The 27036-nt window shown below is 43.6% G+C and overlaps 1 long non-coding RNA gene across 1 annotated transcript in view; it reads left to right on the top strand.

The window, feature by feature from the left end:
* LOC147004374 (uncharacterized) overlaps positions 1 to 27036 on the top strand; it is a 158992-nt gene that overhangs the window by 111587 nt on the left and 20369 nt on the right. The window contains exon 3 of the long non-coding RNA XR_015047436.1: positions 1368 to 1469. This is a non-coding gene — a long non-coding RNA (uncharacterized LOC147004374). The remainder of the gene's footprint in view (positions 1 to 1367; positions 1470 to 27036) is intronic.

The following is a 27036-nucleotide window of genomic DNA, read 5'->3' as shown; positions in this document are numbered from 1 at the left end:
CAGGTGTGGTGTTGGGAAATGGGGACAGATAGTCTAGCTGAATCAGCAAGCTCCAAGTTCAGTGAGAGACCTTGTCATAAAAAATAAGGAAGACAGCTGATACTGACCTCTGCATTTATCTATACATGAGCATTCTCTCTCTCTCTCTCTCTCTCTCTCTCTCTCTCTCTCTCTCTCTCTCACACACACACACACACACACACACACACACAAAGTGAGGTAGGGAAGCATAGGAAATAGTTTAGTAAACAGAGACTCTACTTGGCTTGGGGAATACACAGACCCATCTTCTATTAACATGCTCAGCAGCTGTCTTAGGGTTTTACTGCCGTGAACAGACACCATGACCAATGTAAGTCTTATAAAAGACAACATTTAATTGGGGCTGGCTTACAGGTTCAGAGGTTCATCCATTATCATCAAGGCAGGAGCATGGCAGCATCCAGACAGGCATGGCACAGGAGGAGCTGAGGGTTCTACATCTTCATCTGAAGGCTGCTAGCAGAATACTGACTTCCAGGCAGATAGGATGAGGGTCTTATAGCTCACACCCACAGTGACACACCTACTCCAACAGGACCACACCTTCTAATAGTGCCACTCCCTTGGCCAAGCATATACAAACTATCACAGCAGCCTAGGACCCACACCTGCATGTACAATGCAACATGCTAGCAACTGAGACCCTCCCCACCTGCATCAAGTTGCCTGCACAAACTTCTCTCCAAACAATGGACTAATTTCTTTTCCCTTTAACAGCCATCATAGATAGACAGTTTCTATTCATATGTACTCCAGTTATACTTAGGAACAAGGGTAGGAGGACCAATGCAGGCTGAGCTAGTTTTGATGCATGTGCAACAGGGCAGGCTGTGTCCTCTGAGTGAACAGGGAGAAGCTCCTATTTACCATCTTATGCCTATGCGTGTTTGGATGTGCATAAGATTTAAAAATCAGATGCATTGTGGGAAGAGTCTTGTGCAATAGAAGAAAAGTTCATATAATTCAAATATGTCAATCAAAAAGAGAACTATCCAATTATGGCTTGTGGTAAACAGTTCCTTTGCTATTTACATCCCATAAAAGATGTCCTGGGTGTGAACGTGGTACCCCGAGTGTTCTCTTGTTCATATGGGCTGCTGCCACTTTTATTAGCAGATTTCCCATCTATTCTAGCATCTTGATTTTGAACAGCTTCCTGGCTACTTTTCAGTCCATGTGTGCTTATTTCAATTCCTAGAATATGATGCCAAGAATCCAGAAACACTTGGTGGAGACAGAGACCACTGTTAACACAAGAATGTGATCACATACTGGGACAGGAGAGATGGTTCAGCAGTAACAAGCGCTTTCTGTTCTTCCATAAGATCCAGGTTCAGTTCCCAGAACCCATCACTGCTGCCTGTAAATCTAATGCTACAGGATCTGACACCCCTTTCTGGCTTCCATGAGCTCCAGGCTCACATGTGGTGAGTGATTAGACAAGGTGAGGTGTCTATATATCTGTCCTATCTGTCCTGGAACTTGTGTAGGTCAGACTGGCCTCAAACTCATAGTGATCCTCTGACTCAGTGTCCCTAGAGTAAAGGTGTGCACCACCATACTATGCAACAGTACTGACAATAATAGGATGAAAGAGGCCTGCATGAGCCTTGAGCCTTGCAAGTTTGACCTACAGAAAGAAAATGAGCACAAGGCCTAGAGAGGTGCACAGATGTTTTAAGGAAGAGTCCTGCCCTCCCCATAGAGAAAAGGATTTTTCCTTCATCTGAAATACTGAACTTCCCCTGGGGAGCTCAGTAATGGCGATAAAGTTGTTTGTGAATCATAAAGGAAAATTTCTGAGATGTCTCAATTTAATTGTAAAGAGAAGCAGATGGAGGGCGGGGGTAATTAGGAATAACTGACAGGCTAAAAGGACAGGAGACAATTTGACAATCTCATACATATGTTAAAATCTGAGCTCTAGGGGCTGGCGAGATGGCTCAGCTGGTAAGAGCACTGACTGCTCTTACAGAGGTCCTGAGTTCAAATCCCAGCAACCACATGGTGGCTCACAACCACCCGTAATGAGATCTGCTGCCTTCTTCTGGTGTGTCTGAAGTCAGCTACAGTGTACTTATGTATAATAATAAATAAATCTTTGGGCTGGAGCAAGCAGGGACTGAGTGAGCAGAGTTGACTGGAGGGAGCGGGGCCAACCAGAGTGAGCAGAGGTCCTAAAAATTCAATTCCCAACAACCACATGAAGGCTTACAACCATCTGTACAGCTACAGTGTACTCACATACATAAAATAAATAAATAAATAAATAAATAAATAAATAAATAAATAAATAAATAAATCTTTTTTTTTTTAAATCTGAGCTCTACTATCTTTACCCCTTGGGTATCACTTCTTGGTTGTGGTTCAACTGAACAGAGCCAAGCCACTGCGTCTTCCTGGGCACATTCTGTCCTAACACTTTTCCTGTCACTCATAATCCTGCCCCTCTTTCATGCAGCCTTTGAGGGTTCAGTGTAGACACCTTCTTTTGTTATGGTGTTGTATAGCTGGATTAAGTGCTTAGGAAGGACTTGCATGATTCATGCATGATTAGGATGCTGAAGAATATTTTCAGTTAAATAATAATACTGACTCATTGTTGAAGGCAAATTGCTATTGGCCAGAGATAGGATCTGAGCAAGAAGTAATTTTGTATTAAGTGTCTAGGACCTAGAGGTCTTCAACATAGAAACCTTACAGACTTGAGGAATTACGTGGGCTTCCTTCATGTAATTACTTCTGTATTAGTTACTATTCTGTCGCTGGGATAAAATATCCTGACAAAAAGGACCTTAGGGAGCTGAGCTGGGTTGTGGCATAAGCCAGTAATCCCAGCACTCGGGAGGCAGAGACAGGCAGATAGAGCTCCAAGTTTGAGGCCAGCCTGGTCTACAAGTTCTAGGGCAGCCAGGACTACCCTGTCTCAAAAACCAAACAAACAAGGAAACAAAGGAACTGGGGGAAGAGAGTTTTCAGCCTATGGTTCCCGAGGATAGACTCCATCATAATGAGGAAGGCATGGGGGCAGAAGCAGGAAGCTGGCTCATCGCATCTTCATCCACATGTAGGGGAAGGGAAGAGAAAGAAAGATGGGGCGGGAACAGGCAGAAGTGGAGTTGGGCTCAAAGTAAGCTCTCAGTGAGGTACTTCCTCCAGTCAGGAACCTTGGAAAGGCTCCATAATTCCCCCGAAAGCACCACCACGTTGGGACCAAGTGTTCAAATAGGGAGCCTTAGGGGAACCTTCTCCTTCAAACCATGGCTCCACCTTATGGAAGCCAAAAGAATATGAAGACAAACCCAAGGATTCCCCACGCAGCAAAGAACCCTGTCTTAAATATTACAATCTTAAATATGTCTTTGACATATAGGGCAAATGTGTTCATTCAGTTTACTTTCTGTTTTTTTTTTTAATTCATTAATTTATTCACTTTACATCTCAGTTGCAGCCCCCTCCTTCTTTTCATCCCAGTCCCACCCTTAAAAATCCCTCCCCCACTACCCCTCCCCTTCTCCTCAGACAAGGGGAAGCCCCCTTGGATACCACCCTACCCTGAACCTCCAGTCCCACAAGGACTATCGCTTTCCGTTTTTATTTCTCATTTGTTATTTCTTAATGAATTTTTATTTTTTGTGTATGAGTGTTTTGCCTCAGTGCATATATGTGCACCACATGCATGCCTGGTGCCCTCAGAAGTCAGAAGAAGGCATCGGATTCCCTGGAACTAGAGTTATCAGCATATGTGAGCCGCCATGTGGATGCCAGGAACTGAACCTGGGTCCTCTACAAGAACATCCAGTGCTCTTGACTGCAGGGCAATCTCTCCAGCCCCCTCATTTGTTATTTACTGGGATCTCACCTGGATATTCTGTTATCTCAGTTGGACACGGGTGAGTCTAACTGGAGTGCATATAAGAACCACAGTGATAAAGAGCAGTTGTTTTCCCACAACAGTAGCTGAGGTCAGAGATGGCAAGTAACTGCCATAAAAATAATATCTGGACACAAAATCTAGGCAACCTTTGTTTGCTGCCCCTTTCTTGTCCCTCTTTCCCTCCCTCTCTCCTTCCCTCCCGCCCTCCCTCCCTCCTTCCTTTCCCTTCCTCCCTTCCTCCCTTCCTCCCTTCCTTCCTTCCTTCCTTCCTTCCTTCCTTCCTTCCTTCCTTCCTTCCTTCCTTCCTTCCTTCCTTCCTTCCTTCCTTCCTTTCTCCCCTCCTCCTCCTCCTCTTTTGAGACAATGTTTCTCTGTATAGCCTTGGCTATCCTGGAACTCACTATGTAGACCAAGCTGGCCTAGAGATCCACCTGCCTCTGCCTTCTGGGTTCTGGTTTTAAAAGCATGTGCCACTACACCTGGCTCTTTATTGTAAAAAGTTTGCATTTTATTTAATTAAGAAGAGCATCGTATCCTTACACAATCATATCCCTTATGTAATTCTAAAGCCACAAAATCAATCCGCAGTTGTAAAATCATTCAATATTTTATTACAGTTGTGGTAAGATCAGGTGAGCACCAACACAATGTTTCTCTTACAAAACAAAACTCAAAAAAAAAAATTCAAGATTTACCTCTCCAGGGGGAGGGACACTTGTGCACCGGGTCCTCCTGGATTCTGGGACTTCCTCACATCAAGAACCATTGCCAACCTTTGGGACCCACATTCAACAGACCCAGAAACGATTTGTGCCTTTGCAGGGCAGAAACAGGATTATCAAGCTAGCTCTCAGCTCTGAGTAGAATACATTAAGCGCCTCCCATTGAATCCCTCTGCTCACTGAAGCTGGAATCTGCAGGGAAGAACCAGCTCAGCTGGATGCAAGGGCAAGTCGGAGCTCACAGAAACACAGCACCAGTGGTGGCTTTATGAATTTTTTTTTCGGACTAAATTTAATTCAGCCTGAAACCTCAACCTACACACTAGCATGGGCAGAGAGACTTCAGTAGAAGTCCTGTAATAATTCTGGTTCAAAAATCTTTCATCACTTTGGCAATGGCAGTCATTAAGAAGTTTCTATTTCGAGGCTGAGGTCAAGGATTGGGTGAGCCCCTGTGGTGCCTCCTGCTGCTTGGTCCTAATGCATTGTGGGAAGTGGTAGAGTGGGGTAAATGAATCACTGGCTTTCCCTTACTGCGCAGGATAAGAAAAGAGGAGTCGCAAAGGTAAATATTGGGATGTTAGCAGATCAAGAAGGCAATCTTGAAAGTTGTTTATGTAGCGGCTCTACCTTAGGAATGCACAGTGTTGCGCCAACCCTTGTCGGTGTGCACAGTCTCTGAGAGCTCTTCTCTGGAAACAGCGCTGTTCAAAGCCCACACTGGACACTTGGCGGTGAACACGTGGGAAGGAGCTGAATAGCATAGCAAGGCTTTGAAAATTGAGCTGACATGGAAGCTCAGCTCGCAGAAGGCCACTTAGAACTTAGAGCCTGATCCAGCTGGATCTATTGTCTGCTAAAGCTAAAACACCAACATCATCAGTAGGATTTAAGTAAGACTTGAAAATCCATAGAATAACATTCAAAATGTCTAGGATCAAGGCAGTTATTCAGAATTTGAAAAACCAGAAACATCTCTGATAGAAAAATATGTGTAACAACAATGCCAAGGATAGCCAAATGCTGAAGATTCTCATAGAAAGTTAGAGTGAATGAAACAGAAGGAAAATAGAAAATCCACGAAATGAACTAGGTTTAGCTGGGTATGGTGGCACACCTTTAATCATAGCACTGGGAAAGCAGAGGCAAGTGGATCTCTGAGTTTGAGGCCAGCCTGGCTTGCTTAGTGAGTTCTGGGATAGACAGGGCTACATAGAGAGACCTTGCCTCAAAAATTTTTTTTTCTAAAACCTTCTCAATTTAGGAAGCTTAAAATACCCAGAACAGGAATAAATACAAAGGACTTTATGCCCATACACCTAATAATCAAAGTGATGAAAGACAGAGACACAGAAGAAGTTCTGAAAGTAACCAGAACAAAAAGCAACATATTCATGAAGCAGAATAAAATTTCAGTGATTATAGATTCTCATGAGAAACCATGACAACCGGAAGAAAGTGGAACAATACTTTTCAAATGCTGAAAGGAAATAATTACCCAGACGGAATTCTTTAACTACTGAAATATTCTTCAGACTGAAGGTAAAAGGAAAATGAAGAATCTGTTACTGGAAGACCTCATCTGTGGTTCCCGCTTAAGAGAGAAACAGTAGCCGAAGGGAGCTTAGAACACCAGGAAAGAAAGAACAGGTACCTTTCCTCTGCAACCAAACGCTTGGCCACTGAGAGCAGAGACTGGAACTCTTGTAACAGCTGTTCCTCACTGTGTGGTCAAATACCCAATACAAGCAACATGCGACGGGCATGTCTTGTCTCACAGTGTGAGCGTGCAGTCCGCCATGGCATAGAAGGGACATGAGGTGTCTGGTGGTCACCTGGATGCCTGCACTCAGGAAGCAGAGACGGGGATGCTGGCACCCTGTCCTCTTGGATTCGTCTGGCAATGGTGCTGTTCACAATCAGGATGTGTTTTTCCCTCTTTGGTCAAACCTTTCTGGAAGGTACCATTGTAGACACATTCCAGATGTGATTCTAAATCCAATCAACTTGATGACAAAGGTAGCTTATCACGAGTACCTAATATTTTATTTCACAGTGCTGGGAATTGAACTCAGGTCCTCACACATGCTGGAAAAGTGACCGGCACCAGGTTCCATCCCCAGGCCATGATGAGGTTTTCAGTGTATGTGGGTGTAATATATAAGACAGCAACATAAGAGGGAGATACACCAAACCATATAATAGTAAGCTGGTTTTCCTAAAAGAATGTAAGTTTTAAAAGGAAGAATGCTGGAGGGATCATATCATCCAATGGTGAGACTTCCTATAAAATATAGTGATCTACATAATGTAGTAAAAGAGAAAGACCCATTGGCGAGACATATAGGAGAAGATCTACACAGTACAGTAGCCAATATTTGAATTTCTGTATAAGAGAAACTTGACAAAGATCTTTTTTTCATCAAGTGGTGTTGATTGTGACATCCTTATACAAAAGGTCACCTACAACCTAAACCTCACACCACATATAAAACTGATTTATAGTGGGTCCCAGTGCCACAGTACTTGTCTGGCCTGCTGGAGGCCTGGGTTAGACTCTTAACCCAGACAGAGAAACACCACCTTCCCAAACAAAAAAAAACTCAAGCGGGTTGTAATTGAAATGTGACACGTAAAACTATAAAGCTTTTAGAAGAAAATCCTTGTGACCATGAATCAGGATAGAACTCTTAGTTGTGATACTGAAAATATAAATGGCCCAGGGAAAATATTGGATTTCATCAAAATAAAAAAAAATTCTGCCAAAGATACCATTTTTGAAAAATGAAAGAAAGCAAGAAGAGGGTAAATAAAGTAAAGAAATGGTGCAGCGGTTAAGAGTTCCTGCTGCTCTTCAGAGACCTGAGTTTAATTCCTAGAACCCATGCCAGGTGCCTATGATTGTCAATAACACAGCTGGTGGCCACATTCCAGTGCCCCCACACATAAGCACACATCCACATGTAGACACACACCCCTACACATAATTTAAAATGATAAGAAAAAGAATCAATGTAAAGAAAAGCTATAGTTGGCAGGAAATGATTGTAAATCAAACAAAGTATTTATTTCCAGAATATACTTCACTTATTTAAAAATTTAAAGTTTGTGTAAGACTCTGGTGAACTTTAGCTCCCGAGGACCCCCTGAGTGAGCCACATGGAGCTGGGGATTGATGCAAAAGCAAGAGACATTTATTGTTCCGGTGCAATGGGGTCATCCTGCATCTGAAGGAGAGGCAACGACCTCAGGCATTCCATTCAGCAAGTTTTTATACAGTTTCCAGGGGCAGAATGGAGCACCAGCAACTAGGCACAATATGATTGGCAGAACAGTGTGACTTTTAAATTGATTGGTCTCTGCGGGTGACCAATGGTTGGTCCCCCCCTCCGTTCTGGAGGGGAGGGGTGCCTACATGCTTCATGACCTCTTTCTTCCAGGGGGAGGGGTGCCTGGTGGAATTTTCCAAAAGTCCTGAGCTGACCTCTTTACCCGCCCCCTTTTTCTTGTGCATGTTTCAATACCAAAGCTATTGCTGGTATTCTGATTTCTCATACTCCTGGTCTTCTGTATCTAGTTCTTTGTATCTCTGCTATAAGATCAGTAGCTGTACTGTACCTATGCATTCCTTAACAAAAGTGGCCAAGCAGTTGCAAATGTAGAGGCCAAAAGTCAGAAGTAAAAACAAGATGATTAAGAAGCCTAATAGGGAGGAGATCAGGGTGGTGACCCAAGGAGAATTGTTAAACCAGGATTCAAACCAACCTTGGGTTTTCTTTCTTTCTCTCTTCCACTTGGCTAGTCCTTCTTTCACCTTGGCCCGATGCTTCATACCTCTAGGTAGCACAGAAAAAGTGGTTGGCCCCTTAGCACTAATGGGCCTGCTGCTAGCTTCTTCCATCTCGAGGTCACACATATATGGGGGTTTCTTACAAGAAACTTCTCAAATTTGGGTATCCTCACCCTAAGCCCCACCCTCCAAGGCCACTTCTGATGACACAGTTTAGATTTACATATCCCACATCCCCCACATTTGGGCAATCTCTCCCAGTGGACACCCCAGGGGTCAAGGCCCACTGCTAAATCACAGAGATCAAAGACAAGGTCCAGCCACCAGATACAATGTGGGTGTTCCTCTGTTGTGGACCAAGTCACATCCCCAGTGGCTGAGAACACCTGCCAAGTCACCCTGGTAGGGTTATGGGGGCTGCTGAGGCTCAGCACTGGAAGATACACCATAGCCATCTCATGGTTTCTTTGGCATTGCAGAAGGGGGTTGCTTGGGTGTTTGGGTGCTATCCAGTTGGCATCAGGCACAGATGCTGGTCTGATGCGAACCCAGGCAGTTACTCCATCTGCTTTAATGGAGGTCGGGGTGGTCAACAACACCAGGAACAGCCCTCTCCACTTTGCTTCCAAGTTTTCAGCATGATGTCCCTTAACATATACCCAATCTCCAACTTGGAGTACCTGTGTTATACAGGGCACTAAGTTTAGGCCACAATTTCTGGTGGGTGCTCTGGAAAGCTTGCAATCAAGCCATAAGATTCTTGTCAGTCTGCAAAGTCACTCTGGGGGAATCAAGAGTGGGGGTCAAGGGAGTGGGAGTCCCATACAGGATGTCAAAAGGGGTCAGATTAAAATGGTAGGGGGTGTTCCGGGCTCGGAACAGGGCCAGGAAAAGGAGCACCACTCAGGCAGCACCAGTCTTCAAGGTCAATTTAGTCAAAGTCTCTCTTAAGGTTCTATTTATTCTCTCTACCTGCCCTGAGTTCTGGGGATGGTACGCACAATGGGGTTTCCAGTTAGTCCCCAATGTCTCTGCCGATCCCTGACTTACCTTAGAGACAAAAACAGGACCGTTGTCTGATCCAGTTACCTTGGACATTCTGAACCTCTAGAAAATTTCCTCTCATATCTTCTTGGTTACCATGGTAGCTGATTCCTGCTTGGTGGGGAAAGCCTCAACCCATCCAGAGAAAGTATCTACAAACACTAGAAGGTACTTGTAACCATATTTTCCTGGCTTAACTTCTGTAAAATTGACCTCCCAGTATTCTCCAGGCCTCTCTCCCCTAGGTCTTCTGCCCTGTTTACCTTTGGCCGCATAAGCATTCACTTGCTGGCACATCGTACACTGTTCTCTCTGACCTAAAACCTGAGGTCCGTTACATAGACTTCAGATCCCTTGACTGCTTGGATGAGCTCCTTACCTCCTAACTGAGTCCATCTGTGCATTTGGCCTAGTAAGTCTTTTGCTTGCTTTCTAGGGGGTATAATTTTCCTTCTTGTGTGCACCATTGCCCTTCCTTCTCTAGGTAGTAGTTGGTAGGGTGAGCAGCAATCTGAGTCCTTTCTTTTTCAGTATATTCTAAGTGAGGCCATCCCTTAGTCCAGTCCCATTTCCCAGTGGGTGTCTCTTGCAGGCCCATAATCTGGATAGGCTCCTGCAGAGCCACTTCTCAAGCCTGGTAATTGCCTCGGGCCTCTCTCTTGGTATATAGCCCCATGGATGTGGGCTGTGGCAAAGCCATACCTGCTATCCATGTTGATGTTAATCTTCTTGCCGGCCCCAAGTTCCAAGGCTTTAATAAAGGCAATTAGCTCTGATTTCTGTGCTGACATGCCAGGGGTAGAGGTTCCACCCAGATGACGTTTGTGCCGTCCACCATGGCAGCACCCGCTCATCTCTGACCAGCATGGAGAAAACTGCTCCCATCTGTAAAGCAGGTAGCCTTGGCACCCTTCAGGGGTCAGAGAGGTCTTTCCTCCACCCATGGGCTCTACTTTTGGGCCAGTTAGTTGTGGCCCATTGGGCAGGAAATGTATCTGGGCCCCCACCTTGGAGAGTAAGTCTTGCCCCAACAGAGGGTAGGGACAGTAAATGAATGGGATACCTGGCCCATCCTAATGTCCACTGTTCTTTGGTGATATACATCTTGGTACCAGTAGCTTCTTGGACTCGGGACTTTTTGCTGGAGACTGGCCCATCAGCTTGGAGGAGGACTGAGTGTTGGGCCCCTGTGTCCATCAAGAATTGAGTGGGTTTCCCCTCCACTCTGAGTTACCCTGGGGAGGGGATCTGAACCCCATCCTCCCTAGACACTGTCTTCCCCCAGGGCTAATACCTTTGCTGTTTTCCCAAGACCTGGAATTTCCCAACTCCAGCTTCCATTTGTTAGGGCACTCTTGGGCCCAGTGGCCTCTCTCCTTGCAATATGTGCATTGTGCACTGGTCCTTTTCAAGGACTTTTCTGTCTCTTTTCTCTGCTTTTCCTAACTACTATAGCCAGGACTCTATAGATTCCTTCCCTGTCACCTTCCTTCCTTCCTTCCTTCCTTCCTTCCTTCCTTTCTTTCTTTCTTTCTTTCTTTCTTTCTTTCTTTCTTTCTTTCTTTCTTTCTTTCTTTCTTTCTTTCTTTCTTTCTTTCTTTCTTTCTTTCTTTCTTCCTCTCCCTCTCTCTCTCTCTCTCTCTCTCTCTCTCTTCCTTCCTTTATATCAGTAAGTATACTTTAAAATTTTCAAAGTACCAAAAACTCTTTGAAGTTAAACATTAAGAAAATGCTAATTTCGAGCACAGTGAGAAAAATTATCAATAGAACATGATTTTAACATTTTCAACTGTTGATATTCAACAAAAGAATAGTTATTTTAAGATACACTTTGCTGTTATGTCTTCCTTTTCATTTCTGATTTTGTTAATTTGGATACTGTCTCTCTGCCCTCTACTTAGTCTGGCTAGCAGTTTATCTATCTTGTTGATTTTCTCAAGGAACCAGCTCCTGGTTTTGTTGATTCTTTCTATAGTTCTTTTTTTTTTTCTATTTGGTTTGATTATTTCCTGCTGTCTACTCCTCTTGGGTGTATTTGCTTCTTTTTGTTCTAGAGCTTTCAGGTGTGCTGTCAAGCTGCTAGTGTAAGCTCTCTTCAGTTTCTTTTTGGAGGCACTTAGAGCTATGAGATTTCCTCCTACCACTGCTTTCATTGTGCCCCATAAGTTTTGGTATGATGTGTCTTCATTTAAATTAAATTCTAAAAAGCCTTTAATTTCTTTCTTTATTTCTTCCTTGACCAAGTTATCATTGAGTAGAGTGTTGTTCAGCTTCCATATGTGTGTGGGATTTCCATTGTTTTTGTTGGAATTTAAGACCAGCCTTAGTCTGTGGTTATCTGATAGGGTGCATGGGATTATTTCAATCTTCTTGTATCTGTTGAGGCCTGTTTTGTGGCTAATTATATGGTCAGTTTTGGAGAAGGTACCATGAGGTGCTGAGAAGAAGGTATGTTCTTTTGCTTTAGGATGAAATGTTCTATAAATATCTGTTAGATCCATTTGGTTCATAACTTCTGTTAGTTTCACTGTGTTTCTGTTTAGTTTCTGTTTCCATGATCTGTCCATTGCTGAGGGTGGGGTGTTGAAGTGTCCCACTATTACTGTGTGGGGCGCAATGTGTGCTTTGAGCTTTAGTAAAGTTTTTTGTTTTTGTTTTTGTTTTTGTTTTATGAATGTGGGTGTCCTTGCATTTGGAGCATAGATGTTCAGAATTGAGAGTTCATCTTAGTAGATTTCCCCTTTGACCAATATGAAGTGTCCTTCCTTATCTTTTCTTGATAACTCTGGTTGAGAGTTGATTTTTATTTGATATTAATGTGTTTCTTGGGACCATTTGCTTGGAAAATTGTTTTCCAACCTTTTACTCTGAGGTAGTGTCTGTCTTTGTCACTGAGGTGGGTCTCCTGTATGCAGCAAAATGTTGGGTCCTGTTTATGTATCCAGTCTGTTAGTCTATGTCTTTTGGGGGGAATTGAGTCCATTGATGTTAAGAGATATTAAGGAAAAGTGGTTGTCACTTCCTGTTATTTTATTGTTAGAGATGGAATTATGTTTATGTGGCTATCTATCTTCTTTTGGGTTCGTTGAAAGATTATTTTCTTGCTTTTTCTAGGGTGTAGTTTCTCTCCTTCTGTTGGTGTTTTCCATCTATTATCCTGTGTAGGGCTGGATTTATGGAAATATATTGTATAAATTTGATTTTGTCATGGAATATCTCTATGGTAATTGAGAGTTTTGCTGGGTATAGTAGTCTAGGCTGGCATTTGTGTTTTCTTAGGGTCTGTATGACATCTGCCCAGAATCTTCTGGCTTTCATAGTCTCTGGTGGGAAGTTTAATGTAATTCTGATAGGTCTGCCTTTATATGTTACTTGACCTTTTCCCCTTACTGCTTTTAATATTCTTTCTTTGTTTAGTGCATTTGGTGTTTTGATTATTATATGATGGGAGGAATTTCTTTTCTGGTCCATTCTATTTGGAGTTCTGTAGGCTTCTTGTATGTTCTTGGGCATCTCTTTCTTTAGGTTAGGGAAATTTTCTTGTATAATTTTGTTGAAGATATTTACTGGCCCTATAAATTGGGAATCTTCTCTCTCGTCTTTACCTGTTGTCCTTAGGTTTGGTCTTCTCATTGTGTTCTGGATGTCCTGGATGTTTTGGGTTGGGAACTTTTTGCTTTTTGCATTTTCTTTGACTGTTGTGTCAATGTTTTCTATAGTATCTCCTGCACCTGAGATTCTCTCTTCTTTCTTGTATTCGGTTGGTGATGCTTGCATCTATGGCTCCTAATTTCTTTCCTACATTTTCTAACTCCAAGGTTGTCTCCCTTTGTGATTTCTTTATTGTTTCTATTTCCATTTTTAGATCCTGGATGGTTTTGTTCATTTCCTTTACCGGTTTGATTGTGTTTTCCTGTAATTCTTTAGGGGATTTTTGTGTTTCCTCTTTAAGGGCTTCTACCTGTTTGCCTGTGTTCTCCTGTATTTCTTTAAGGGAGTTATTTATGTTCTTCTTAAAGTCCTCTATCACCATCATGAGAAGTGAATTTAGATCTGAACCTTGTTTTTCCAGTGTGATGGTGTAAAAAGTTAAAGTTCAATAAAAAGAATATAAATAATTCAATTTTAATGAGTAAGATTGTTTAAATTATATGTGCATGAGTGCTCTGTCTGCAAACATAGCACTTGATCAAAGAGCAGGCATGGATGCCAGTTAAGCACATGAAAAGGTGCACAGCATCCATTAGGAAGGATCAGGTTAGGAAGTGTTCCAAGTACCAGTTACAAATACTGACAATTCTTTTTATTCTCTGACCCCAAAGAGCAAAATATTTTCAGCCCAGCAAAGCCCTCTCTCAAGTGAAAAAAAAATCTGGATTTAACATGTCTGACTTAGGCCTGGAGAGGTTAAGAGCACTTGCTGCTCTTGAAGAGGACCCAGGTTCAGTTCCCAGGACCCACATGACAGCTTACAACCATCTGTAACTCCAGTTCCAGGGGACCCAATGCAGTGCTCTCTTCTGGCCTCTGTGGGTACCTGTATGTACACAGTGCACATACAGACAAACAAGGAAACACACACATTTTTTTTTTAAAATCTGACTTAATTGCAGGTTACACAATTAGGTAATCTGATTTAAAATCTGTGAAATCCACTTAATTAACAGGGCTTCTCCATTATTCCTGTACATCTTAAATGTGGAGAAGGGGACTGAAGAGATAGCTCAGCAGTTAAGAGTACTGACTACTCCTTTAGAGTCCTGAGTTCAATTCCCAGCAACCACATGGTGGCTCATAACCATCTGTAATGGGATTTGATGCCCTCTTCTAGTGTGTCTGAAGATAGCTACAGTCTATTCATATAAATAAAACAATAAATCTGTTTTTTAAAAATGTGGAGAAGGATGACCCTCTGGCCTGCTGGTTGATCTAGCTACCCAATACAGAACCTCAAAGCTGTCCAGAGGTGGGTGGTTCTTCTTCTGACTCAGACTAGAAATTCCCTTTCACAAGTCCCAGACCACAGATCTCCTCTGCTTAGAACTGTAATAGGTTGTGGATCAGCAAGGAACAGCCAGCCACTTCTGCCCTGGCCCCTCTGCCTCCCCTGCACCCCCCCCCACCTCTCCAACTTCCACCCCTTCAGCCCCTACACACACACACACACACACACACACACACACACACACTGGTCAATCTCATCTCAGCATGCATCTCAGGAGATATGCATGTCTTGTGCTCTATCACTGAGACATCTAAAAATACTTTTTATTTTTGACAACAAATTATGGAAGAAGACACAGAGGAGTTTCCAGGCTACAAATTAGGATCCTAAGGGAATTTTGATACAAGTTCAGCTTGTCAGACAAGGGCTGTATTCCAGGTGGTGACAGTATTAACACGGTTCAGGTGGATGCCACTAAATACTTCCTGCCCTGGGAAACTGGGAGCAGTCTTTGAAATATGCAGAACATCTAAAACAATGAATATCTTTTTAGTATATCTGGAAGTATCTAATCAAGCTTAGTGGGAAGTTATTCATTTCTAATTTCTTTTAACAAATCAACCAAAAAGGTAGCAGTTCACTGACATCCTGGACTCAGTATGTTCTGATTCATTTAAAAGGCCAGGAAGGCTGAGGCAGGAGGATGGTTTAGCCTGAGAGCTCAAGGACAGCCTAGCAATACAGTGAGACCTTGCCTCCAAAAAGGAGCTGCTTTTGCACCTGGGTCCACAGGGACCTGGAGTAGGATGAACCTCTGGCATCTCCACCCCATTTGGTGTTCTGTCTCCCTGTCTCCATTACTTAGAGTCGGACCCCTGATTGGTTCTGCATAGATTACCTAATCTGTTTACCTAACCTATCCTTGCTCTAATTGACATCTCCAGGGCTTTACTGCCTCTGTCTGTTAACCCAGGCCTAGTCCTGGAAGCGTCTAGCCTCTGTACAATTTAATCTAGGCCTAAAAGATTTTCAGCCCCTGAGACTTGTTACTGAAAGCACACCCTTTCTACTTCTTACTAAACTCTAGGTGGGCTGGTTCAACTCAGCTGTTCTGGCTCAAACGCCTCTCCAAGCTGACTGGTTCAACCTGCCTTCTCTCTCTCAGCCTCTCCTGAATTGCTCTGCTTGGCCTTATACTAACTTTGGCAATAAGTTCTAATCTTCTGGCTCCTTCTCATTCTCTGGCGCATTCTGTCTTCACCTGTGTCTCGCTTGTTCTCTCTCTGTACCCTCTCTGTAAAACTCCTCCTTCTCCTCTCCCTCTGTGCTGCTCCCTCCTATGTTACCTCTCTTTCCTCTGTGCTTCTGAGAGTTGGGCGTATCCTGTTCTCTCAAATCTTTCTCTTGATTTGTCACTTTGTCTGCCACTCTATTAGACATCACTTTCAAACCTGGGTGCTTCCTTCTACAAACTAACTTTACCTTTGCTTTTTGGGGATGAAAGGTGTGTGCTAAGGACATGTCTATACTCCAGCCAGAGGAATTAAAGGTGTGTGCTAAGGACTGAACCACATCACAGCTAGAAACAGGGCTTTTCAGTAAATCACACAATCTTGGGGTTCTCAGTGTGATCCAAAAATCCTGCAACAAACAGCTCCTAGCATTCCAGGAAGTTTTGTCTTTGAGCAAATGGGGCTTGCAGGCTAGAGACATTTCTGCTTTACAGCACGGTAAGTTAAAACACAATTTAAGCAATCATACAGACCTGGCTATAAAACAAATGTTTCTTAAACTGTCCCCTTCCTCATAAAACAGATGACACAAAGCAAATTCAACACCATCTTAGCTGCTGTGTTTGGGTCCATGGTCCTATTGCACCTCGGGTCTGTATTGATACCTGAGGCTGTGTTACCACTAAGGAGCGTGCAGGTATCCCTGGTCCAAGCTGCCACCTAAGCTCATGTTGATTTCCAGGTACTGTGTTGAGCTGGCCCTGCCCCTTGCCTAGGCAGCACAGTAGAGCTGGCCTTGGTAGCAAAGGTATGAGCCAGCCCTGAGTGCATGAAAACCAAAGATCTAGCCCTCCCCTCATCTGCCTTGTGGTGGTGGGAGTACAGATTAGAATCCCTCTGCCAAGGTCACGAGAGTAGGAGAGCTGGTCCCACCTCTCACCAGATGCAGCACTCAGGAGAGGGGGCACACATCTCCCCTGGGCAGCACAGTAGAGCTGGCCCTGACCCTACCTATGGCACTTGGGTGAGTTAGCTGGGTCAGTGCTGGAGAGCTGGCCCTGGGGTGTGGGTGTGAAACACCCGGCTGACTGACCAACTCAGCCACTATCCAGGCCCAGATCCAGGGCTTTGAGTTGGCCCATCCCAACATCTACCCCATCTATGACCTGCTGGAGTGTGTGAAGGGGCGGCTTCTGTGGTGAGAATTTTGTGTGTGTGTGTGTGTGTGTTCTGTTTTTTGTTTGTTTGTTTTGTTTCCTTGTGGGGGAAGTTGCAAGGGCAGGGGGTGAGATGTTTTATTGTTTGTTTCATTATTTATTTCTTATTATTTTTTTGTTTTCTTTGGGGAGGGAGGTTGTAAGGGTAGAAATGGAGGAATGGAGAGACGAGTGGGAATCAGATGCATGATGCAACATTCACAAAGAATCAATAAAAAAATCTTAAAAAGAGAGAAAGATCAAAAGACAATTCTTTGGTTCCTGTTGAGGTGCATTTGCTTATTTATAGACAGTGACTTCCTGCCGTATTCTCACATCACGAAAGGATATACTTGTGTTCCTGAGCCTTGGGTATATGGACACTAATCGTACCCTTGAGGAAGAAACTGTCACCTTATGCTAAGGATGCAGGGATGCAAGTTGAAGTTGCCAGCTCTCCCGCCTGAGGAATTCCCCCTCGGGACTTACAAGCACCCAGGATATTGGCTTGAATTAAAGAAAAGTATTTCAGAAAAGTCTTACTCAATCAAAAGGATAAGATGCACTGAAAGAGACCCAGGGCCGCCACTGGAGAAGAGAGTACGTAAGTGCCTTAGCTTCAGTTATACGCGTGGTTTTGGTGCCCTTGAAGTGGCACTTGAAGTCAACAATCTATATCGAAGACGGAATTGAAAGTCCTTAGTAGCTACACATATTTCTTTACTGAAGCAGGCATTTTAGTAGCAGTGAGATGCATTTGAGGCTATATCAACAACTAAGATCTACGTTGAAGACTTTAAGAAGTGTTTGCATACTCAATTTCTGACAGAAAGTGTTAGGTCTCTGAGGCAGCTTAAAGGGACAGGAGGCAGAAAACAGGAGCCCTAGCTGCAGCCCAGACTGCGTTTATCCGTGCACAGCGAGCTTCCTGGGGGAAGCTGGAGAATCTCTCAGAGGAAAACAGATGGCTGTGACCCTTTGTATGGTTTTTGTTGTTTTGGTCTTAGACATTAGCCATTAGCTGTTCTAAGAGTCACATTTGTAATATTTTTAGAAGTGAAGTATAGTGTAGGATTTTTGTTTTGTTTTGTTTTGTTTTGTTTTTGCACAGGCCAACTGCAGTCAACTGTCAAAATTCTTGACTCTGTCAGCAAGTGACATAAACCACTCCAGAGGGTCAGGTTATCTCTATGTGTTTTCTGTCTGTCTCTGTCTCTCTGTCTGTCTGTCTCTCCTTTCTCAGGTGCCCTTAATCTTTCCCTGTTTTTCTATCCGGTCTCAGAATCTACATAAACTCTATCTGTTAATCCAGCACACTGAATTTTCAACAGGAATTTTGGGAAGACATGGACATGCAATAACTTCCCCTCCTCCTCTTCCTCTTCTTCCTTCTTTAGCTTTGGACTGAAGCTGGATCCTGGTACAGGCAAGCACCACTTAAGGTTTTTGCACAGAACTTTCTTCAGTCAGGCATACCAGCATCTATCCATCTCTGTTTGACCTTCCATCTGCAAAGACTCTTAGAAAAACAACATCAGTAATTCTGTTCTTGGACCACTGAAGTCAAGGGCATAGTTTATACTTCACGTGCCACTCTGGTCTCTTAGAGAAGACCATTCATTTCTCATTTGTTTGTTTTGGTTTTTGTGACAGCATCTCTCTACATAGCCAGGCTAGTCTCAACTGTTGACTTGGGACCCAGAACAACAGAACTGAACACATGTTTGGGTCATAGTCTTGCAGATCAAGCTTGAAAAAGTTTCTAGGCTGCCTGCCCATTTTCTTTTCCTCTTAAAAAATAGTTCTGATTTTTGTTTTAGTTTTTCTGAATTATGCTTGTTTGGGACTGTGCCACTCAAACATTTACAGGGGTATTTAAAATGTCTCGGGGGGTTAGTTATAATAAATTAAAGCTTTTACAAGAACTCATGTAAAATGTTTACACAAACTGTGCATCCATTTCTCTTAAGTAAATTGGGATTGATGGGGCATATAATAAACGTTTTATTAACTTTGCCATAAATGTCAAGACTGTTTTCCAATGTGACTGTGCCATTTTAAATCCTCCGTAGAAACACAAGAATTTCAGCAGCTCTGTTCTCCCTGGAAGTTGACATTATCTTTTCTTTCTTTCTCTTTCTTTCTTCCTTTCTTTCTTTCTTTCTCTTTCTTTCTTTCCTCCCCTCTTTCCTTTTTTCTCTTCTTTTTATAAAACCCGTTTTATTATTATTATTATTTTATTTTCTGTGTATGAGTGTTTTGCCTGCATGTATGTTGGTGTGCCATGTGTGTGCCTGGCGCCTACAAGAACTAGAATAGAGTATTGGATCTCCTGTAAGTTAAGTTATAGATGGCTCTAAGCCTCCTTGTGGTGCTGGAAACTGACCCTGGGCCTTTGGAAGAGCAGCAGCACCTCTGAGCATCTCTCCATTGCCACTCTTAAATTTTGAGCCATTTAAATAGGTGTGAAATGATAACTCATTGTGATTTGAACTGTAATTCCTCAATGACTAATAATGTTAAGGTCTTTGTTCATTTAACATTTATTTATCTATTTATCTAGCTATCTATTTCTCTCTCTCTCTCTCTCTCTCTCTGTGTGTGTGTGTGTGTGTTGGACTTGGTGACAAGTGCGTCTACCAGCTGTGCCATCTTGCTGGCTCAGCACCTTGCTTTCCTGAGACAAGGTCTTTCAGTGAACCTGGAGCTCACTGCTTTGGGCAGGCAGGCTGGCCATCCAGCTCCTGAGACCCACCTGTCGCTGGCCTCCAGGGCTGGGATTGCGAGCAGTGTGGTATGGCGCAGCTTTTTATCAGCTGAGGAATTGAACTCACCTCTTGATTCACAGCCAATACTCTTGTCCCTGGGGTGTCATCCTAGTCCATAGGGTTTATACATTATAGATTTAAGTCATTTATTTGACACATGGTTTGCAATATTTCCCCAGTATTTGGTTATTTTATTCTCTCAAAAAATGTCTCTTAGAGAGTAGACATTGTTATTTATAAGGAAGTCAAACATCACTGTTTTCTTTTGGGTCACACCTTTGGTTTCATAGCTCAGGGCCTGTAGCTCCCACATTTACTTTCTGTGTATTGGAGGACTAGCCAGACGTAGCCGACTGTAGCATCCTGACAGTTCTGTTATGCTTTAAGTGCACTGTCTGATTCCTAAACTTCCCTGAGTTGTTTTGTGGGCCAGCATGTGGTCTAGCATGCTAAATGTTTGGCGTGCCTATGGAAACCATGTGGATCTCACCATCATTGCAAAGTCATCTATAAATAGCAATTATGTCAACTGCTTGGCCCTTGTGTTTAAATCTACAGTCCCCTTATCTCCAGAACATTTTCTTCTCTTAATCATTTGGTTTTTTTCTTTTAATCTGTTTGTTTGTTTGTTTGTTTGTTTGTTTTGGTTTTTCGAGACAGGGTTTCTCTGTGTAGCCCTGGCTGTCCTGGCACTCACTTTGTAGACCAGGCTGACCTCGAACTCAGAAATCTGCCTGCCTCTGCCTCCCGAGTGCTGGGATTAAAGGCGTGTACCACCACGCCTGGCCTTTTAATCGGTTTTAATCATAAATATATTTATCTTACCAGATCCTGTTTTTGTATATTTTGGAGCTGTGCTATTAGATAATTAAACATTTAAAAAATTTTATGTCCTTTTGATGAATTGAACCTGTTATCATTCTGAAATTATTTTTATACTGGTGAATTTTGTTCTGTAATACACTTTAGTTAATATTACATGTCCACTGTAGCTTTCTCTTGGCTAATCTAATCATAGTATATATTTCCCCAACTTTTTGATTTTAACCTACTCATGACTATATATTCAGATTATGTTTGTTGAGGCAGGATGTCATTGGGTCTTACTGTTTCTTAAAATCCAATCTCAATAATCTCTGTGTCTTTTGGGGATTTTTAAGACATTTATATTTAATTTAATTATTATAATTGAATCACCTTGGTGTTTGATTTTTTTCATTGATATATAAAAATGGGAAAAAGAACAACCTGTGTAGGAACATGTGTAGGGTTTGGTACTATTCATGATTTCAGTCATCCACTGGGAGTCCTGGAACATGTTTTTGCTGTAGAAATGTCTCATATGAGCTGGGTTAGTTTGTTGGAAGGAAGATAGTAAGTAGGTCTGTGAGAGGCTTCGTCAGTATCACAAGTACATGTTACACTTTGCCCTGGATCCCCACCAATTTCTCTTGTTTCTAAGCAAAGTGCATGTGTTTAACTCCATAACAAAGAGCCCTGATATCAGTCATATACTCACACTGCCAAGATCAGAAGACCAGAACCCACATGGGTTCCAGCCAACCATTGTAACCTAGCTTATGTCTGAGGTTTCAGCTTGTTGTTACTGACTCTCACTTCACAGTCACCATTTCCCCAATTCTCTGTCTCATGGACTACAGCATTGGAGACAAAGACAGTAACCACATAGGACTTCCTGACCAGCACTCACACTTGCCATTGTATCTACAAGTCCAGGTACACACACACACACACGCATACGCGCACACACACACAGACACACATACATACATATATACACACACACATACATGCACATATACACACAAATACATACGGAAACACACATATATATGCACACATACATATGCATATCACATACACACATGTATATACATACACATACGCACATAGAGAGTTACACATAAACACACATTCATACACATATACACACACATACACACATGCTCCAACTTTTTTAATATAAAATATGTTATGATTTGTACATGACATGTTGTGCATACTCAGCTATTGGCCCTATTTTGAGAGAAAATTTGTAGGTAGGACCTAGCTGAAGGAAGTAGGTCATTTGAAGGCTATACCTGTTCTTCAATCCCTTCTTCACCCTCTTGTCCCACCATCATGATGTTCATCACCACAGGCCCAGAGCCAGCACAGCAAAGGACTACAGACTGAAGTCTCTGAACCATAAACCCAAATAAAGGTTTATTCTCTTAGATGGATTCTGTCAGATCTTTGTAACAGCAAGTAGAAAAGCAACCAATACAGAAAATCACGACCAGAGAAGCTGGGGTCATTGCCACAGCTAAACCTGGCCATGTGGATCAGAAGCCTTTTGTCAGGTTCAGAAGGTTTGTGGCAGGAATTTGGAAAAGCAGTCTAGAGAAGCCCTGGAATGTGGTACGCAAGACTTCATGGGTGAAGTGGTGGGTGTCAGGAGTGGAAAACTAGAAACCGCATCTCCCCAAATTCTGGCTGTCAGAAAAAAGCTAGCATTCCTCAGGCACTTGTGATGCCAGTTTCCTTCTACCCTTATCATTGGCAGAAGGGACAAATGGCTGTCTGTGGTGCTACTAGCATCTCAGTGCCTGCTGGTCTCCAGGCCCCCTCAGTACCACAAGTACCTGTTCCATGCTGGCCTCCTGGCTCATCTCAGTTCTTTACACACACACACACACACACACACACACACACACACACACACACACACTCACACACACCCTCCCCACCTTCTCTCCCCTGAAGCTACTCATTCTCCTTTATAATCCTGCTGTTTCTGCTATGCACTCTCTCCTGATTTCTTTCCTTTGTCCACCCTTGGTCCTTCCTATGTCTTCTTTCTCACTCTGACCCTTCTCTGCTCTGTTCCTGCTTCTATCAAGGCCAGGGCCAGTCTGCTGCCCACACTCAGCCTACTACGTTCTCTCTCTGCTCTAGACTTTCTGATGCCTCTGACTGCTCTCTCTCATGTCTACAATAAAGAACCAACCTTACCACAGAGCAATCACGTCATCAGTTCATACAGTAGGTACACAGGAGATCAGGACAGCAACAAGAATGTGGTCAGTGAAGGCAACAAGGCTTGAGAGGTTTCAGCTGGGAGGACATAACCTCAGGACTAGACCATGGCTATTTATGTACATAGCCAAGAAAAGAAACCACCTGCAGTTTATTTGTGTCCTGAGACTTTGTGTCAGGCTGAATTTAAAGTCAATGAACTAATTAACTTAGAGGAAATTTTGAAACAGCATAGTTTGTATAGTTAATGCAGAATTCTTTTAGCGAGGTTTACAGTGAGAATTTGGAACAAGTGGAAAGTTTTGAAAATTATGTAATTTGGCTAGAAATCAGAAGTGTTTTTAATGTTTTGGACAAGAAGAATCTGCCTATAAAAATAATTAGTATCATTAAAACAGAAATAAGTTACTTTGGTACAACAAGAAAAAATGTTTTATGTACATCTCAAGAATTGGTCAGACCCAACTGATCACAGACATAAAAAAGTAAAAATCATTTGAAGGACTTTTTTGAGACGAGACCCTGTACAGAATGGCGTTTCTGTCACTCAGATTTCTGTTACTGTAACAAGACACCTGATACAATTAACTTAGAAGGAGGGAAGGTGAGGCCGGATGCCAGCTCAGCAGGTAAGAGCACTTAGTGCACTGCCCTTGCAGAGGACTTGAGGTCAATTTCAGACACTCACATGACACCTCACAACTGTCTCTACTCCAGTTTCCTCTTTTGGCTTCCTCAGGGATCAGGCACATAAGTGCTACACACAGGCATCCATGCAGACAGAACATCCCTGCACATAAAATACAAAATAAGGCAAAAGAGGGAAAGTTCGTGTGGAGTGATTGTCAGGGAGTTCATGTTTACGGGACTTCTTGCTTTGGTCCCTGTCTGTGACAAGGCTGCACAGACTGGCTGGAAGGGGTGCTCATACAAGCTCATTCATCCTCTTGTGATAGCCAAGAAGCGAAAGAGGGGTATGGGTGGGGCCCTACTACGTCCTTAAGTACCAGGACCCAAGGGCAAGGGCAAGGCCCTCACTCCCAGAGTCTGCATTGTCAAAGCCTCCTATTGGACCCCACTTCGTAAAGTGTTCATTACCTTTTAATATGCCCCTTGCTGGGGACAAGCCTTTAACCCACAGGCCTTTGGGGGAACCTTTCAGATCCAAGCGATAGCAGTAGTCAACTGTTGCTCCTGTGTCCAAGAAAGGCATGTTTACACATTCCTTTCCAGCCCTGGCCACACCTACTTCAGCCTGATGTGCCTTCCAGGGCAGCACAGGCTCCCGGTTTGGCAGGAATGAGATCACCCGCCCGAAGGTCTGGAGCGGGAATGTGAGCTCAGGGGCTGGGCTGGTTCCAGAAGAGGCTTTGGGGTGGGCCAACCGCCCTGTGTATCCAACAAGGGTCAGAGGCAGTTTGATCCTCTTACATTCTCAGCAGATTGTTGAGCCCTCCAAAAACAGAATGTCCCCAGGACCGTGCAGCTGCTCCCAAAGTATAAGTCTATGTTCCCTTGCGGGTGTAAACGATACAACCCTTCTGGTGCGTGTGAAATTCCTGTGCCCAGGGGAGAGGATTGTGTGATCCAAGGTGTAGCCTCTGTGGGTTCTTGAGTCATTCTGTAGCTTAGAACAGCGCTAATGCCGTCACAGACCAGAGTCGGGCAATCAGAAAGTCAGAGTGATCCTGTTGTTGTTAAAGTGGGGTTGGGAATTGAATTGTGATCCTATGAAAAGATCTAGAGTATTCTATGCCGGGGAGATGACTGAGCCGGTGAAGGGGCTTCACACCAAGCCTCATAGCCTAAGTGATTCCTGGGTCCTGCATGGGAAATTCAAGAACTGACTCCCAAAAGTTATTCCTCAACTTCCACACTCACACTGTGTCACGAGTACTATGCACAAGCACACACACACACACTTGTGTACACACACACACAGACACACACACACACAGCACAAGCTAATTAAATAAAAAAGTTTAAATGCAATACAAAATTTAAAGACAACCTGAGTTTTATATTAAGATTTTACTAGGAATGGAAGAGAGGACCACCTGCATTTAGCATTGGGATTGAAAATGGCCAAGGAGATAGACAACATGGAATGTTAGTTTTTAACTTCTTTAAAAAAATGTTTTTTTACTTAAAAGAATCTTTTAAATATTTGTTTTTGTTTTTTATTGATGTATGCATATGTGTGTGGGTGTCCTTGGAAGCCAGAAGAGAAGCTCTCAGATTCCCTGGAGCTAGACCTACAGGCAGTTGTGAGCTTCCTGACGGTGAGTCCTGGGAGTCAAACTCAGGCCCTCTGGAAAAGCAGCCAGGGCTCTTAAAATCGCCAAGCCATCTCTCTGGGCCCCTTTTCACTTCTGTTTGGCAGACCAGAGCCAGGAAGGACATGGTGACAATTTGAGCTGAGACAGGTTTAGGCTTATGCAATTTTGTTGTTGTTTTGTTTGTTTGTTTTTTCTGGTTTAGGTAGGAACTTTTGGCAGTTTTCTGGGTCCTCTGTGCTTGATGGTTATGAGTGTCTCTATAGTTGTCAATAGAACAGAGAGCCACTCAACTGCCCCAAGCAGGGAGAACATCACAGTTATCAGTCAAACTGATATCAGTCAAACTTATTTGGCCTCATGAACAGATTTGGCTGACGCCAGCATAGAGTACACTGGGGGTTTTAAGGTACATAACTGGATGAAGAGGGGAGTGGGGTTGCTGCCTGACTGGGAGTCACGAGAACAAGCCACAGTCAAGTTGCTGAGACCAGGCTACACACAAGAATCTGAGCTTATCCTGATAAAGGACAAGAAATGGAATAAAACTTACAACCCAGGCTCAGCAGGGGGAGGGAGGCACCAGGTCAGAAGAGGCCTAGGGTTTTAGTGTAGGAGAGAGGCTTGGAGTGCATTTGTGTCTGTGGGTCTACACAATGGGCTGAGGCACAACGAGTACAAATGAATCTTAGTATCTGCATGAATGTCTTGTCTGTGTCTGCTCCTACATACCTATGTGGGGAGTTCACAGGTCTTTTCAGGTATGTTTTCAACATGTGATTTTGTATTCCCTGAATTTGTTTCTGACTGGTCTGGTTACCTTTGACACACTTGTGTGACTGGGTGTGTGTTCCACTGTGAGTTGGCTTCAGCTCTTCCTTTTGCCCTCCATGTTTCCACCTGACATGCCCCAGCTGCCAGCACAATTTACCGCAAATAATGGCTTCCCTTCCTGCTGTCTGGATTCCCACGGGTCAGGCTGCCTACCCAGGCCCCTGGCCCTGTAGCCTCTGAAGCGGGCCTGACCTTGGAAGTGCTACACTCTAGAAATCCCCAGTGTGGTTGGTTCTTCTGTCGGAGGACTGACCCAAGTTATGTGGAGTGGGAAAGCGGGCGGGCCGGCCACAGCATCCAGCCCTTCCAAAACAAGGCCTCTCCCGGACTCCTTCCCAGGTCCCTTCCTTGCCCCAAGCTCTCTTCCCAACATGTGGTGAGAATTCCATTCTTGTTGTCTCTGGCCATGGGAACAAGCTGCCTTCTGAATCTAGTCAGACCTGCTGTGGAGCTGGTCTGCTGTGCCTACACTGTCCCGGTCCTTGTGTACCCACCGATTTCCAATTGTCCCCCCCTTTCTCTCAATGTTTTCCACCCCTCTTCCTTTTTCTTTTTTTCCTTCTCCTCCACTTCTTCTTTCTCTTTTATCTAGTTTGATTTCTGTTGCTGTGAATAAAAGCAACAGACCACAAGCAAGACCAAAAGCAACTTGGGGAAGAAAGGACTTATTTTAGCCTAAAGTTTATAGTCCTTCATTGAGGAAAACCAAGGCAGAACTCATGATAAGACCTTGAAGCAGAAACTAATGGGAGAACGCTAGTGTACTCTTCTGGCTAGCCGAGCTACTGTTCTCATACAACACAGGCCCACCTACCTGGGGATGGCACCACCCACAGTGGGCTAGACCCTCTTACACCAATTAACCAATCAGGGAAATGCCCACCAATGTGCCCACAGGCCATCCTGATGGCGACAGTTCCTCAGTAGATGTTCTTTCTTCCCAGGTAAGTCATTGTCTGAGGCTGGCCTTCAGCTCACAATCTTCCTCAGCCTCGTGAACTCACAAATCACAGATATTTACCACCACGCTCACTCACCACACACTTCCTTCCTCTCTCTGCAGTGGACATAGAAATCATCCTTGTCCTTCCTTCCATGAGACTCCTGGCCCATGCCATGGGCTGACAGTTCCAAGCAGAGCATTGGGCCTTGGTAGGCTGGGAATCAGAGACTCAGCCACCTCTCTGTGACGTAGTGTGCTCTCACGTGACTTACGCCAGTGCACATCCTGAGGCGTCTGCCCTGCCTATCTGGCTTGCAGTGAGCAGGCA

This window comes from Mus caroli, unplaced genomic scaffold, assembly GCF_978045245.1.
Source record: "Mus caroli unplaced genomic scaffold, Mus_caroli_1 scaffold_6, whole genome shotgun sequence".
Classification (NCBI taxonomy): Eukaryota; Metazoa; Chordata; class Mammalia; order Rodentia; family Muridae; genus Mus; species Mus caroli.
Note: the sequence above shows the minus strand (reverse complement) of the source record. Positions and strands in the feature narration are given on the sequence as shown.